The 13,082-nt window shown below is 54.2% G+C and overlaps 1 protein-coding gene across 1 annotated transcript in view; it reads left to right on the forward strand.

Moving 5' to 3' along the window:
- The first annotated feature begins 5,115 nt into the window (after nucleotides 1-5,115).
- LOC133346138 (homeobox protein Hox-A9-like) overlaps nucleotides 5,116-13,082 on the forward strand; it is a 43,484-nt gene continuing 35,517 nt past the window's right edge. Inside the window, exon 1 of the mRNA XM_061557575.1 lies at nucleotides 5,116-5,156. The gene's annotated coding sequence lies outside the window, so the exon portion shown is untranslated. The remainder of the gene's footprint in view (nucleotides 5,157-13,082) is intronic.

Raw genomic sequence — 13,082 nt, forward strand, 5'->3', positions numbered from 1 at the left:
CATGCTCAACAGAACATTGAAGCGGTGCTAGTCTCCTGTTCACAGCCCCAGAATTCCGCATTTCTATGACGGGATGAGTTAATCCAAAACAATACGAGGACTGTTGACTCCACCGGAAGAGTGACACTCATTTCGATGTTGCTGCGCTGCGTTACCTTCACCACCGTGATTGGGAAACTCGCAACTTTCTCCCTCTCCCAGCGCGGAGCCAGCTGGCAACTGCAGTAACACCCCGATGTACGTCTTCTCCCTTTAACGTCGCTTTGCAAAAAACGTCGTCACTTAAAAAAAAATACCGCTACTACCCGACTTGCATCACCTCAACCCGCACACTCACGTCGCTGGCACCATCGCCCGTCTTTTACTCGTTGTCCATCGCCTCTCAACCTCCGCCTCCACCTACGCCGTGAATCGCTTCGATTGACGTCGTTTCGATATACGTCGCACATGTCGGGAACGCATCCCCGACGTAAACCGGGGTGTTACCGTGGCGCGCGAAACAAGTGAAACGTTGTTCATATTCTTAGGTTTTTTCTGTAAAGTCACGTAGGTAAAAAATTTAAATGAATAAAAGTAAAATAAAAAATAAAAATAAATCACGACGTTTCGGAGGCAACACAAACGTGATTTTTTATTTTATTTTTATTTTACTTTTAGTAATTTTAATTTTTTACCTACATGACTTCACCGAAAAAACCTAAGAATATGAATCATTGCAGTCATGAAAGCTTCAAATCTAAAACGTTGTTCAGTTACGTCGTGAAATGAACCCATTGAGACGCGCGAACCATCAGCGCCTCCTTCGCAAGGCCGACCTTGAGTGGAATACACTTCATTTCGGGCTCCTATTATGTTCCTCTTATTTACTTTGCAATTGTGCGAACGCGCTTTGACGTAGGTACCTACGCATACTCTTTGGTTCTTTCGCTAAAGTCACGTGGGTATAAAATAAAATAAATCACGACGTTTCGGGCGCAACACAAGCGTCCGTCATCAGGTGGGAAAGCATGACGTACGCATGTTGAACTTCGCTCGCACCGTACCTTAGCCGACCGTGCTAATCCGGGTTGGGGATTAGCGTGGTCACTCTCGCGGTCACGTGAGCAAGTGCGGAGCCCAGCGCGTGCGTGAGTCCTTTATCGGTCTCAGGCCATTGGTATCTTGACCGGGAAACAGATCTGTCTCGCAGCCCGTAGGCTAAAATAACAATAAAGAGACGTTTTCATTCGAATTCGGTAAAAAAAAAAAAACCCCGCAATATTTTAAGAGCCGCAATGCCACGCGAATACGAGAGACTGTGTGGTTCCTTTAAAATGAAATAACGTCACGAAGGAAGACCTTGAAAGAGCCGCACGCGGCTCCGGATCCGCAAGTTGCCGACCCACTGCCCCCATCGGCAAGAAGAAGAAGACGACTCATTCGCATCTCCGCTTGGAAGGGGTCCCTCTCGAGACCAAAGGCGGTCACTGACGCAGTTGTTGCGCAGCGCCTGCAGTCATTGCGATGCCGCTCGCGTTTTTGATCGAGGGACGCTGGTGTTGTGTAAATGTTTAAATGCATGAATAATATATCCCGAGCGTGTTGTGTTTTTTTTTGCTGCTGCTGCTGGTGCTGGGCCATATGGCGGCGTTAATGTCAAAATATGAAATTGTCATTGGGACAATCACTCTCACGGTGGCCATAAAATTGGCTCGAAATTGGAGGATGAATTCACGCGTATCGACCTCGCAGGCCGCCGACCCCACACCCCACCACCACGGGTGCTGTCTCCTCGAATGCATGGGGGTCTTCTCCTGGCACTCAGGTGTCTTCACACACGCAACAGCAACAACACAATACAGCAACAGCAGAATACCTCATCGTGGATTGGTCAAATGTCCCGAGGGCTTTGGAACGCGGTGAGGTTTCGTGGCCACAGCGGGTGGCGCCGTGTGGGTTCAGGGCGCTTGTACCCAAGGTTCTGAAATGTGCGATTTTATTTTGAATTCTGGTCGGCAGTCGACTGGACCCATCATCCTTTCGATAAAAGTGCAACCATAAAAATAAAAAATAAAACAAAATCAAATGTTATTTCTACCTACGTGAAAGAACCAAAGAGTATGGATTCCTGCAGTCACGAAAACTTCAAATCAAGATTGAAACATTTATAAGTAATCAACAATGGTCGCGCTATGGACAGACTGACACCTAACATGGAAATGTGGATGTTTTAATCACTGCCTCAGGACTGCGGCCTGCTAAGAGAGAAGAGCCACGCTACTTCTCTTATCCTACAGCCCCCCTAGTGAGTTCGACTCCCCAGGACAAATCCTCGCCTTGACCTTGTCCGCGTCTCGTTCACATCCCGGTTCGGGCTGGGCTCCCCCCACGCCAAATTCCACAGCCCCCTCGGCTCACCCCACCCCACCCGCCTTCCCCCTCGCCTCGTTCAATTGGCGGCTCGCAGCTCCAGGTTGAGGAGGCCACAAACTCCCTCCCGGATTGCCCACGATCCGGTGAGGCGTGCCGGTGGATTCATTGAGTCATGCAGCATCACAGAAGAACTGGTTTGGTGGGAACGCAAAACTGGTGGATCATCATCATCATCATCACCACGCGCTGCGTCCGCCTTCCAAACGTCAATCCATCCGCACACGGCACCTGAAACTGAAACCTGTGGATGGGTTTGTCGCCTCCTCGACAACGACTCACGCGACGACACAGCGCAGGACTCGCATGACGACACGGCCACGGGATCTTTAAACGTTTACCTGGGCGGCGTAACGCGTCTTTGACGCGGCGATCGTTTACTTTGGCTTTGATGGTACAACCCCCTCCTCCCTCCCCCGCCCGCTTTCAGTAATTGCTGCCAATGGCACGCATCCTATCCGGACCGCGTCACAGGAGTAATTAATCACCGCGGCGCTGTAGCGCGGGAGTGATAATTGACCGTAAAATGTCGCACGCGCGGTTCAACAGCATCGCGCGCCGTGCCACGCGGTCCGGGGCGCGGTGTTAATTGCATAATTGTTTTAATTAGGAGCCCCCAGTACGGCTACCCCCCCCCCCTACCGTCCTAGCTCCGGCTATCATCAGGGCCTTATTCGTGGATGTTAAAGCGCAGAGGTGGCTGGGGTGGGGAGGTGCCATTGCGACACCCGCCGAGAACTCGGATCGCTGCAGTGGATGTTCTGCAAGTTTGGTGGGCGCTGCTGGAATTGTATCACCGCTGTCTAAACTCGACTAAGCAAACCTGTTTTTTTTATATTCTTGGGTCTTTCGGTAAAGTCGCGTAGATAGGTTCAAAGAAAAAAAATCTAAAATAAATACCAGGGTAAGGCCCCCCCACTGAGCTGTACAGCCGCTTTTTCACAAGCGAACTGGCTGTCACAAATGACAGCTCAACGAAGTGGCTTCTCACTTGGAAATGTGCAGCAGTCAAACGCGTCTAAACGCGTGACGTTGATTCGAAATGTGGAGAGAGAAAACCCAAAGGACCCGGAGAAAAATCCACGCGACCAAGGAGAGAGAGGCCCGCAAACTCCAAATATACAACCGGCGTCACGGGTCGGGGTCGGACCCACGACCTCCTGTATACCAGGCGAGGTAGGTAACATTTCACCACCGTCAGATCATCGTTGCCTCATCTGTCTGTGCGATTATTTGATTCGGAGCTGCACGGAGCAGCTGCGTGAGACGGCGGGGGGGGGGGGGGGGTCTAGGGTGCAGCGTAGCGCGCTCCAAACGCAGCAGCAGCGGCGGCGCGGCTCTACCAGATGATGGAGTCGGGCTGGGTTTGAGTCGTCACTCGCGCATGATCTCTTCTCGTTTCCACGAGGCTCGGGGCTTCGCACTCAACAATGACACCCGGGCCAGGCGCATCGAGCCGCGTGCGTGCGCCCGGTGACGCAGTCGTCTCCTGGAGCTCGGATTAATTATGTCGTGGAGAACATCGCCCGCTCCGAGTGTGGCTGCCGCTCCTGCGTCAAACACCGCGCGTTCCCAGGATGGCAAACCCGTCACAGGGTCGTCCATCATCATCATCGTCATCGATGATTCAACTCGCGTTAGCGATTCGAGTTGCGAAGGCGAGCGGCTCCACGCCGCGTTCAGTGCAGCCTCGCGTGAAGGGGGAGGCGGGAGGCGGGCGAGGAGGCGCATCAACCCGACGCCGACGTTTTGCACCAAGAATCATTTTCTGCGAACCGATTTATGAGAAGCGCCGCCATCAACGTGAAGGATGCGAGCTGCGGCGGGGGGGGGGGCTGGGTGGAGGCGTGCGGCGGGGGAGGGCAGGGGGGGGGGTGCGAGTGGAGCGGGGTGGGGGGGAAGGGAGGGTGCAGCCTCCAAAGTGCCTCATTAGAATATTACCGAGCACGTGCCCCCAGCGACGCCCAATGGCATCCGCCGGGGTGGGTTGACAGTGACGTCACGCGCCCTCGTGCCGGGGATGAGAGCGCGCGCGTGACGCGCATTGGCTGCGCGTCACGTGACGGGCCAACGGGCACGCATGACAATTGCTCATGTTTATGATTTCTGCCAGGTATTTCGCCCACGGACGGAATAAAAAAAACCGACGTCTCGAAATTCTTCCTCCCTCCCCCTTTCTCTTCCCCCCCCCCCACCCTACCCACCACCACCACCTCTCTCTCCCGCGCCTTCGTGAAGCGCGCGCGCGTGCGCCAGAGCACGGCGGCAGCGGCGTCCGAGCTCCGCCGGCGCGCACGAAGAGTCGAGGATGAGGAGTGGTGCAGCCAGTCGGAGCGGTGGCGCAGTAGGAGACGAAGGGGGGTGAGGCATGGAGATGAAGACGTGGAGGGGGGGGGGGGGGGAGCGAGGCTCGAGACGACTGCCCGGTGAGATGTTGCCCTTCGATGTCGCCGGGTGGCAGGCAACCTGAACTTGCTCAGGTTCGGCTCCCTCGCCAACGCCCCCCCCCCCCCTCGCTCCACAGGGTTTCATAAGGAGCGGCCAAGAGAGAGACATTAAAAAAAAACACGCACACGGAAGCATGGAGCGCCTCGGGAAGAAAGCGCGTGGGAGACGCGAACAAGTAATTCCAGGACGAAGAGGAGGAAGACGGAGAGGAAGATCGGGAGGAGGCGGAGGCGGAGGATGGAGCCCGTGCCCCCCCCCACCACCACCACCCCAACCCCCTGCCGCGCCGCCGGAGCGAGGTGAGTACCGGGCGCGGCGCGCGAGGGGGGGGTCTCTCCGCTCGACTCTCGGCGTCTCTGCACCGCACGCACGCCGCGCCTTGCTCTGCACCCAACTATTTGGTATTCCCAACGATCGTGCGCCAATTCACGACGCCGGGAAGATGCTGTCAAATGCTATTTTGAAGAGGGAGAGAGAATGGGGGTGGAGTGGAGGGGGGGAAATAATCCACGGGCCCGCCTTACTGCGGCGGCGGTAGCAGCAGCAGCATCATCATCAATATGAGCGAGCGATTCGATCAGACCGGTTGAGTGATGCAATGTTTTGGCAGTCAGAAGTACGCGCTGCATGCGAAAGCGCGTTCTGCACCGCGCATAACGCGGTGCCCATCACGCACGCACACACACACACACGCGCACACATACACGCGCACACACACGCACACATACACGCGCACACACACACGCACACATACACGCGCACACACACACACACACACGCTCGCTCGGCTCCATTCACTGATGGGCCCTCTTCGGAATGTGATGGCAGTCCCATTGAGAGGGTGGCCTCTAACACGCCGAGGGGATATCCCGTGGTTTTACATCGCTCTGCACGTGTTGTGTTTGGTGCGAAGCGAGGGCTGTTCCCCGTGCTATAAACACATAAACGGCTCTCTCTGTGTTCGTGCCGGGGCTGCGCTCGGTGTTGTAAACACATAAATAGCTCGAGTCGCTGCCCGGCGCGGAGCTCCAGCCGCGAAACTCGTGCCCGCAGGCGAGCGGGCATTCGACAGTGGCGTGAGACCACGCGACTGTCGAATGCACGGGACAATCCTCTAGACCCCCCCCCCCCCACGCACACACCCACACCACCTCCCCTACTCGCCTGGCCCCGACGACGCCCCAGCATCGAGTCCTCAGCTCGGCGTGGTGGTGATCTCAAGTCCGGCTGGAGCGACGCGGTGTCCAGGTTTTTGTTGTTGTTGTTTTTGTGAATCGGCGCGGCGATTCGAACATTCAAGAAGACGCCGTCTCTCTCGCGGTTGTTGTTCCATTTCACCACCGCGTTGACGTTGTCCATCGAGCAGTGGAGTAGGGGGGGGGGGTAGCTGTGCGTGTGGTTTCTATTTTGCCTGCGGCTACCATGGTTTACTTTCGTTCGCAGTCGGTTGAGATTTGTTGACCAGTAGAGATGACTTCGTGTTTAGTTACACACACATGATGGGGTGTGTGTGTTCGTGTGGGGCAGCGGTAGTGTAGCGGTTAGCGCTACGCTACGAACCCGGCGACCCGAGTTCGATTGCCGCTAACGGCCAACAACAGTGACGATTATCTGAACTGGCCCTGGGCCGCCCCGAGGTCTGCTCAGCCTCAAATGAGTAGCTGGCACGGTGTGTAAACATCGCCACTAGGGAGACAAAGGCGGCCGGGCGTGGTGCTGGCCTCCCACCCCCTCGTGTGCCGTGCCGGCCTTCGTAAGTGCTCGCTAACAGCACTTGCCCCAACAGTCTGAAGGCTATACGTGTGTGGGGGGGGGGGGGGTCTTCGTACGTGAGATGGGTGGAGGCGTGTTTGTGTTGGGTGGGGGGGTAACGCGAGCTTTGAAGGCTCGCGGCTGAAGTGCGGAGCGACAACGAGGAGCTCAATTCGGCGCGAGGAGTTTCTTTTGTTCAAACCGGAAATCGCCGAGTCAATTGACTCCCGTCGCTCGGCGGAGGAGGAGAATGAGAATAAGAAGAATAAAGCGAATCGCTGTGCCGAGGGAGAGGAATCACGCGGCCTCATCAGTCGGGGGACCCCTCCGGGTTGAGCGGCGCGCAACGAACCGTGTGAAACCACCTGTGTGTGTGTGTGTGGCGGTGTTTGTGGTTGTGATGGTGGCGGGTGTGTTTGGTTGTGGTGGTGTTTGAGGTGGTGGTGTGTGTGGTTGTGATTTGTGGTGGTGGTGGTGGTGTGTGTGGTGGTGGTGGTGTGGTTGTGGTGGTGGGGTACAGCTGCGAGCTCCCGGGTCGCGCCGAGACGCCGTGCGACGCGGCGAATGCGGCGTGAGAGAGAGGGACTGGGGGGAGCGGCAGGAACCGAGTGGAACCTCGCGCACGGCGCCCTGCAGTGGCCGCTGCGCCGTTGTGGTGACGACGCGCCGACTCCGCGTGTGCCACCGCTGTCCCGTGCCGTGTGTACCTGACGGCTCACTCCGTGAGCGTCACGTGGTTTGTGGCATGTGTGCGCGTGCACGTGTGCGCGTGCACGTGCACGCGCCCCCGTGCGGTGTGCCGTGACAACAGTTGTGGATGTGTTTAAGCCGCTCTTGGGGCCGCCTCGATACAGGTCAACTCGGGCCTCTGGTGAGTATCCTTGTGCGGTGGTGTGTGTGTGTAGACATCGCCACTCGGGAGACGAGGGGGGGGGGGGGGGTCGGGCGTGGTGCTGGCCCCCTCGTGTGCGCTCTGTAGGCCTTCATCGGTGCTGCTCGCTAGCAGCACTTTCCACAAACGTCTGTCAAGGCTATACGGGGGATCTTTGTCTTTGTGTGTCTCGGTGGAGAGATTACGGGGAGGGGGCTATTCTCGCGGGTGTGGCGCCGCCTCGCGGACGAAGTCGGCATCGCCCCCGCCCGACCCCCCGTGAGGTTTCTGGATGAAAATCAGCGGCTGGGTCCCCTGGCGAGAGAGAGGGGGGGCGCGTGGGTATCTACGCACGCCCCCCCCCCCCCGTGTGAGAGGTCGTGTGAGCCGACACGCCGAGGGGACACGCACGCACGTGATTAAACTGGGAGGGTTAGGGGTGGGGGGCAATTTGCGAAGACAATCATCACAGGAAATGGTCACCAGACAGTGTGCCCGCACCGCTCTCCATTGTGTTTCCAGACAGAAGTTGCCATAGTTTCTATTGGCTAAAAAAACCCTGCTAACAAAAAAACACCACCGCCTTTTCCGGTGAATATTGCCACCACCGACTTGCACTAAAATAGCCGTAGTGCCCCCACGTCTCCTTTGTGAATCCTTCAGCACGGTCAACATTCTCTCTCTCTCTCCCTCCCTCCGAGCTTACGCAGCGGACGAAGCTGCGGTGGTGACAGGTTGCCGGGGGGGGGGGGGGGGGGGTCAAGCTACGGTGACATCATCTCGGCGACTATCGAGAACGTCACTTAGTCCGCATTGCGTTTCGCGGTGCCGTGACATCCTCTGCCCTTGCTGCGTCGAGTCAGTCGCTGCGATGCGTGCACGAGATGGTCGTGGTTGGGTGGGGTGGGTGGTGGTGGTGTTGTCCATCCCAGACACCCATGCGTGCTGTTCCGGCCTTCAAATGTGCTCACTTTACAGCACTTGCCCTCGGCAGTCTGTTAGGGCTATTGTTGTTGTTGTTGTCGTCGTTGTTGTTGTCGTTGTTGTTGTGGTGCGTGCTGGGCGAGACTCGACCGGTCCGTTCGGGTATCATCTCTGAGTACCGGGGACCACGCCGAGTGTCCACCGCTCGGATCACATCCTCACCCCCCTCACTCCTCATCACCCCCCTCCTCCCCCTCACTCCTCACTCCTCACGCCCCCCCCCCCCGTCAGGTTTTTCAGTGTGGCACGCACATCGTCGCAAGATACCGTCACGCACAAAGACAAAGATCCCCCTATAGCCTTAACAGACTGTTGGGGCAAGTGCTGTTAGCGAGGAGCACACGAGGGGGGTGGGTGGCCGGCAACCACGTCCGGCCGCCTTTGTCTCCCTATTGGCGACGTTGATACACCGCAGCAGCCGCTCATTTGAGCCCAAGTCGACCTACGGTACGCCCACGACTGTGAATTGAACTCGGGCGTTCGGGTTCAGTGCGCAGTGCGCTAACCACTGCGCCACCACTCCCCACACACACAGATACACGCTCGTATAGACGACACGTGAACGTAGGAGCAGATGTAGACTCAAGCACACAAATGCATTGCTTGCTTATAAACGCGCAAAAGTGCATCCAACCTTGAGTTGGCACAATGACTAATGTCAAGGTACACACAGCCTTGCCTTGAGGGATGCAAGCAAGTATATACGGTACTGTACATGTGCGCTGTGTACGCAATGAGTGCGTTGGTCTGCACTTTTTCTGTATTTGTAACTTGATGATTTGCTTTGACTGGACATCCGTGCGGGGGGGGGGGGGGGTAGAGATTGATAAGCTCATCGGCATCTTCCTGCAGTCTAAATAAAGAATGCGAATCTAATACTTGCATTGCGTCATGTACGAGAACCGAGTGGGCGGGTCGTCGAGGTAACGTCGAACGATCGTTTCTGTCGGCCTCCGTAACAGGGCGAGAGCAAAACCGTCGGACTCGACACAACTCGTGACGGCTTCTCATTGACCGCTTGATTGTGAACTTGTAGTCGTGGCTCTGCATCTGTATCGGCCATACGGCAAGAAGATCGGCCGAGTTAAACGACGTTTTTGTGGTCGCTAGTTTCTCTGTAGCAAAAAATAAATGTGCGCCAATTGGCGAAGCCGCGAGCCTATTGTACATTCACAAGTGTATACAGGTAGTCCCCGAGATACGATATTTCGATCTTAAGATGGCGATAGCGATACGACAAAATTGTTAAATATTTCAAAATTTCGCGCGGCAGGCAGACGCAGCAGCATACGAGGTACGATAAATGCATACATAAATACATACCGTATATAGTTTATACAGTACGGTATTGTAAATTGCTCCTGTTTTGCTAAATTATCACCATCCTTTAAGACTCCTGGGTAGGCTAGGCCATCTTCGACTTACGATATTTTTGACCTTACGATGGGGTCGTCGTAACGCATCTCCATCGTAAGTCGAGGACTACCTGTATTTTATAATGTGATCTGTTGGTTTTCGATTTAAAGCTTTCGTGACTGCAGGGATTCATTTTCTTGGTTCTTTCGGTAAAGTCACGTAGAAGGGAAGTAATAAAATAATAAAAATAAAACATAATAAAATAAATTTTATGTCAAATGTTTTATTTTTATTATTGTATTACTTCCATCCTACGTGACTTTACCGAAAGAACCAAGAAGAGGATCTGTTGGTCTTTGTATCGTGGCAGTTCAATTACGTTGAGTTTACGTTTATTTTATTTGAGCTTTCCCCCGGCAATCTTGCACGGGAGATCCGTGGGGTTGTGGGTGCGCACGGCAGCATCGGCGAAACGGAGACGAAACCGTTGATATTCTTGGTTTTTTCGGTAAAGTCACGTAGAATGGAAATGATAAAATATTAAATAAAACATAATTAAATAATTCTCACGACGTTTCGGCCACAACGCAAGCAGCCATCCTCGGGTGGAGAACAGGTCTGTCATTCAGACTCTGTCTTCTCGACAGACCTGCTCTCCACCTGAGGACGGCTGCTTGCGTTGTGGCCGAAACGTCGTGAGAATTGTATTTTATTATGTTTCATTTTTATTATTTTATTATTTCCCTTCTACGTTACTTTACCGAAAGAACCAAGAAGATGAATCCCTGCAGTCACGAAAGCTTTAAATCGGAGACGAAACCGTTGATATTCTTGGTTCTTACGGTAAAGTCACGTAAAAGGGAAATAATACAATAATATAAATATAACAATTGTTTTATATTTATAAAAAATATGAATTCCTGCAGTCACGAAAGCTTTAAATAAAAAAAATGAACTCGTTAATGTTGCGGGGGGAAGCAGCCTTGGACAAGAGTCCTCATTCACGCGTATCGCAGCAATATGCCCGCGAGCTAAATGCCAAATGTCGAGGTCTACTGCTGGCGACAAAGAAGGGGGCTTGAGCAGAGAGAGAGAGTGTCCGTGTCGTTTTGGTTATCCCCTCCTACGGTTTAAGCAGCGCGCACACTACAGCGACTTTACTGTACGGCCACAATAGTTTTTGGTTTGCGTTGCCACAGTCGCACGAACGCGACTTGGCCTCAATGCATGGATCTACACGGCTCTCTCGCTGTCTCTGGTGTTTGCGTGTCGGGTCTCCTATAGTTCCAGTTGCATGGCCAAACATCTTGCCCTACGTTGGCTCCGTCTTTAAGTTCCCATTCGCGGAAGAGATCTGTGCGCGCATCAGCCTGTCGATGAACGATTGCGTTTTGTGTTCGTTTGTATTTGTTCCTGTTTTTCATTTCAACGCGTGGGCTTACTCTAATTGAAAATGTCGTGGGTTTACTCCCAAACACACTAGTGTGCTGTGTGAGTAACGAATTTGCGAATTTCATTGACGTGGCAGACCTTACGAGAATCGGGTGGTGGTGGGTTTAACGACGCATTTATGTTTTTATATTTACACGATCTAACCCCCCCCCCCCCCCCAAAAAAAACCCTCGCTTATGTTTTTTTCACTCGTGTACCCACTCACTGTGTCGCCTTCCGTGAAACCTCGGCGTGGGGAGCGCGGCGTGTAAAGTCTCGAGTCCGAGTGCGGAGTTAACCCAAGCGCCGCTCACCCAACAGGTATCACCCGCGCTGCGTTCTCAAACACTTCCTGGGACGTCTGTGTGTGTGTGACTGTGTGTCTGTCTGTGGGGAGCGGTGGTGCAGCGATTAGCGCCCTGCGCTATGAACTCATAGATCTGGGTTCGATTCCCGCTCACGGCCAACACAAGTGACGATTATCTGAACCGGTCCTGGGCCTCCCCTAGGTCGACTCGGCCTCAAATGAGTACCTGGTGCGGTGTGCAAACATCGCCACTGGGGAGACAAAGGCGGTCGGGCGTGGTGCTGGCCACCCACTCCCTCGTGTACCGTTCCGGCCTTCATAGGTGCTCGCTAACACCACTTGCCCCTACAGTCTGTCATGGCTATACGGGGGATCTTTGTCTTGTCTTTTGTGTGTGTGTCTTTGTGTCTCTTTGGGGAGCGAGATAGTGTCTCGTGGTTAGCGCGCTGCGGCTACGAACCCGGCAACTGCGAGTTCGATTCCCGCTCACGGCCATCACCGACACCAGTGACGATTTTATACGAACCGGTCCTGGGCGCTCCCCCAAGGTCGACTCAGCCTCAAATGAGTAATTGGAGCAATTGTGTAAATGTCGTCTCTGGGGAGACAAAGGCAGTCGGGCATGGTGCTGGTCACCCACCCCCTCGTGTGCCGTACCAGCCTCGCTAGAAGCACTTGCCCCTACATTCCGTTAAGGCTACACGAGGGATCTTTGTATTTGTTCGTCCTTCCGCTCGTAACTCGAGGATATTGCCAAAGTGGTGAACTCAAATAATAATAATAAAAAAACATTTTAAATGCAAAGCTTTGGGAGTTTGAGAGGGCATGCCCCTGATCTGTGAGAGATGTGGCAAAATACAAAAAAAAGTTGAATGCAACGAATGGTTGGCTGCGATTGCTCGCGAGAGACACCTATTGACAGATGGCCGAAGTACAATATAAATATGTTTTGAATAATCCCACCGGTGTGTGAGTTGCACAGCTGTCGAAGAGTGCGCAGGCGGTGCACCTGCAATGGGGTCAAGGGGCACAGGCGCCGGGCTACAGATGGGGTTGGTGTGTGTGTGGGGGGGAGGTTGCACAGTGGAGGTTCCCATTTCTTTCCTCGCACCAGGGCCTGTGATAACCGGGGCCTGTGATAACCGGGGCCCGTGATAACCGGGGCCCGTGGTAACCGGGGCCCGTGGTAACCGGGGCCCGTGCCAACCAATGGTCCTGGTGAATAACGAATATCAACGCATTAATCAACAGCACCCGTGGTGTTTAAAGGAAATAAAAACACAGGTGACGTTTCAGGCAATAGCCCTCCTCCATAGCACACCGTTTGACGTATCGTAGCACATCATTTGACCGTGGTATTGACGAATGAGTTACCGCTTGTGTTGTTAATGTGTGCTCGCGCTCCCCTGCGAACACAACACCCCCCAACAATGAGTTTACTATTATTGATGTGGTATCCGATGTTTGCGTCAATTATATATATAAATGCATACACACAATAGGTTCAATTAAAATAACGGATAT

Source organism: Lethenteron reissneri, chromosome 23 (assembly GCF_015708825.2).
Source record: "Lethenteron reissneri isolate LAM-NWPU_2019-01 chromosome 23, ASM1570882v1, whole genome shotgun sequence".
In the NCBI taxonomy this organism is placed as follows: Eukaryota; Metazoa; Chordata; class Hyperoartia; order Petromyzontiformes; family Petromyzontidae; genus Lethenteron; species Lethenteron reissneri.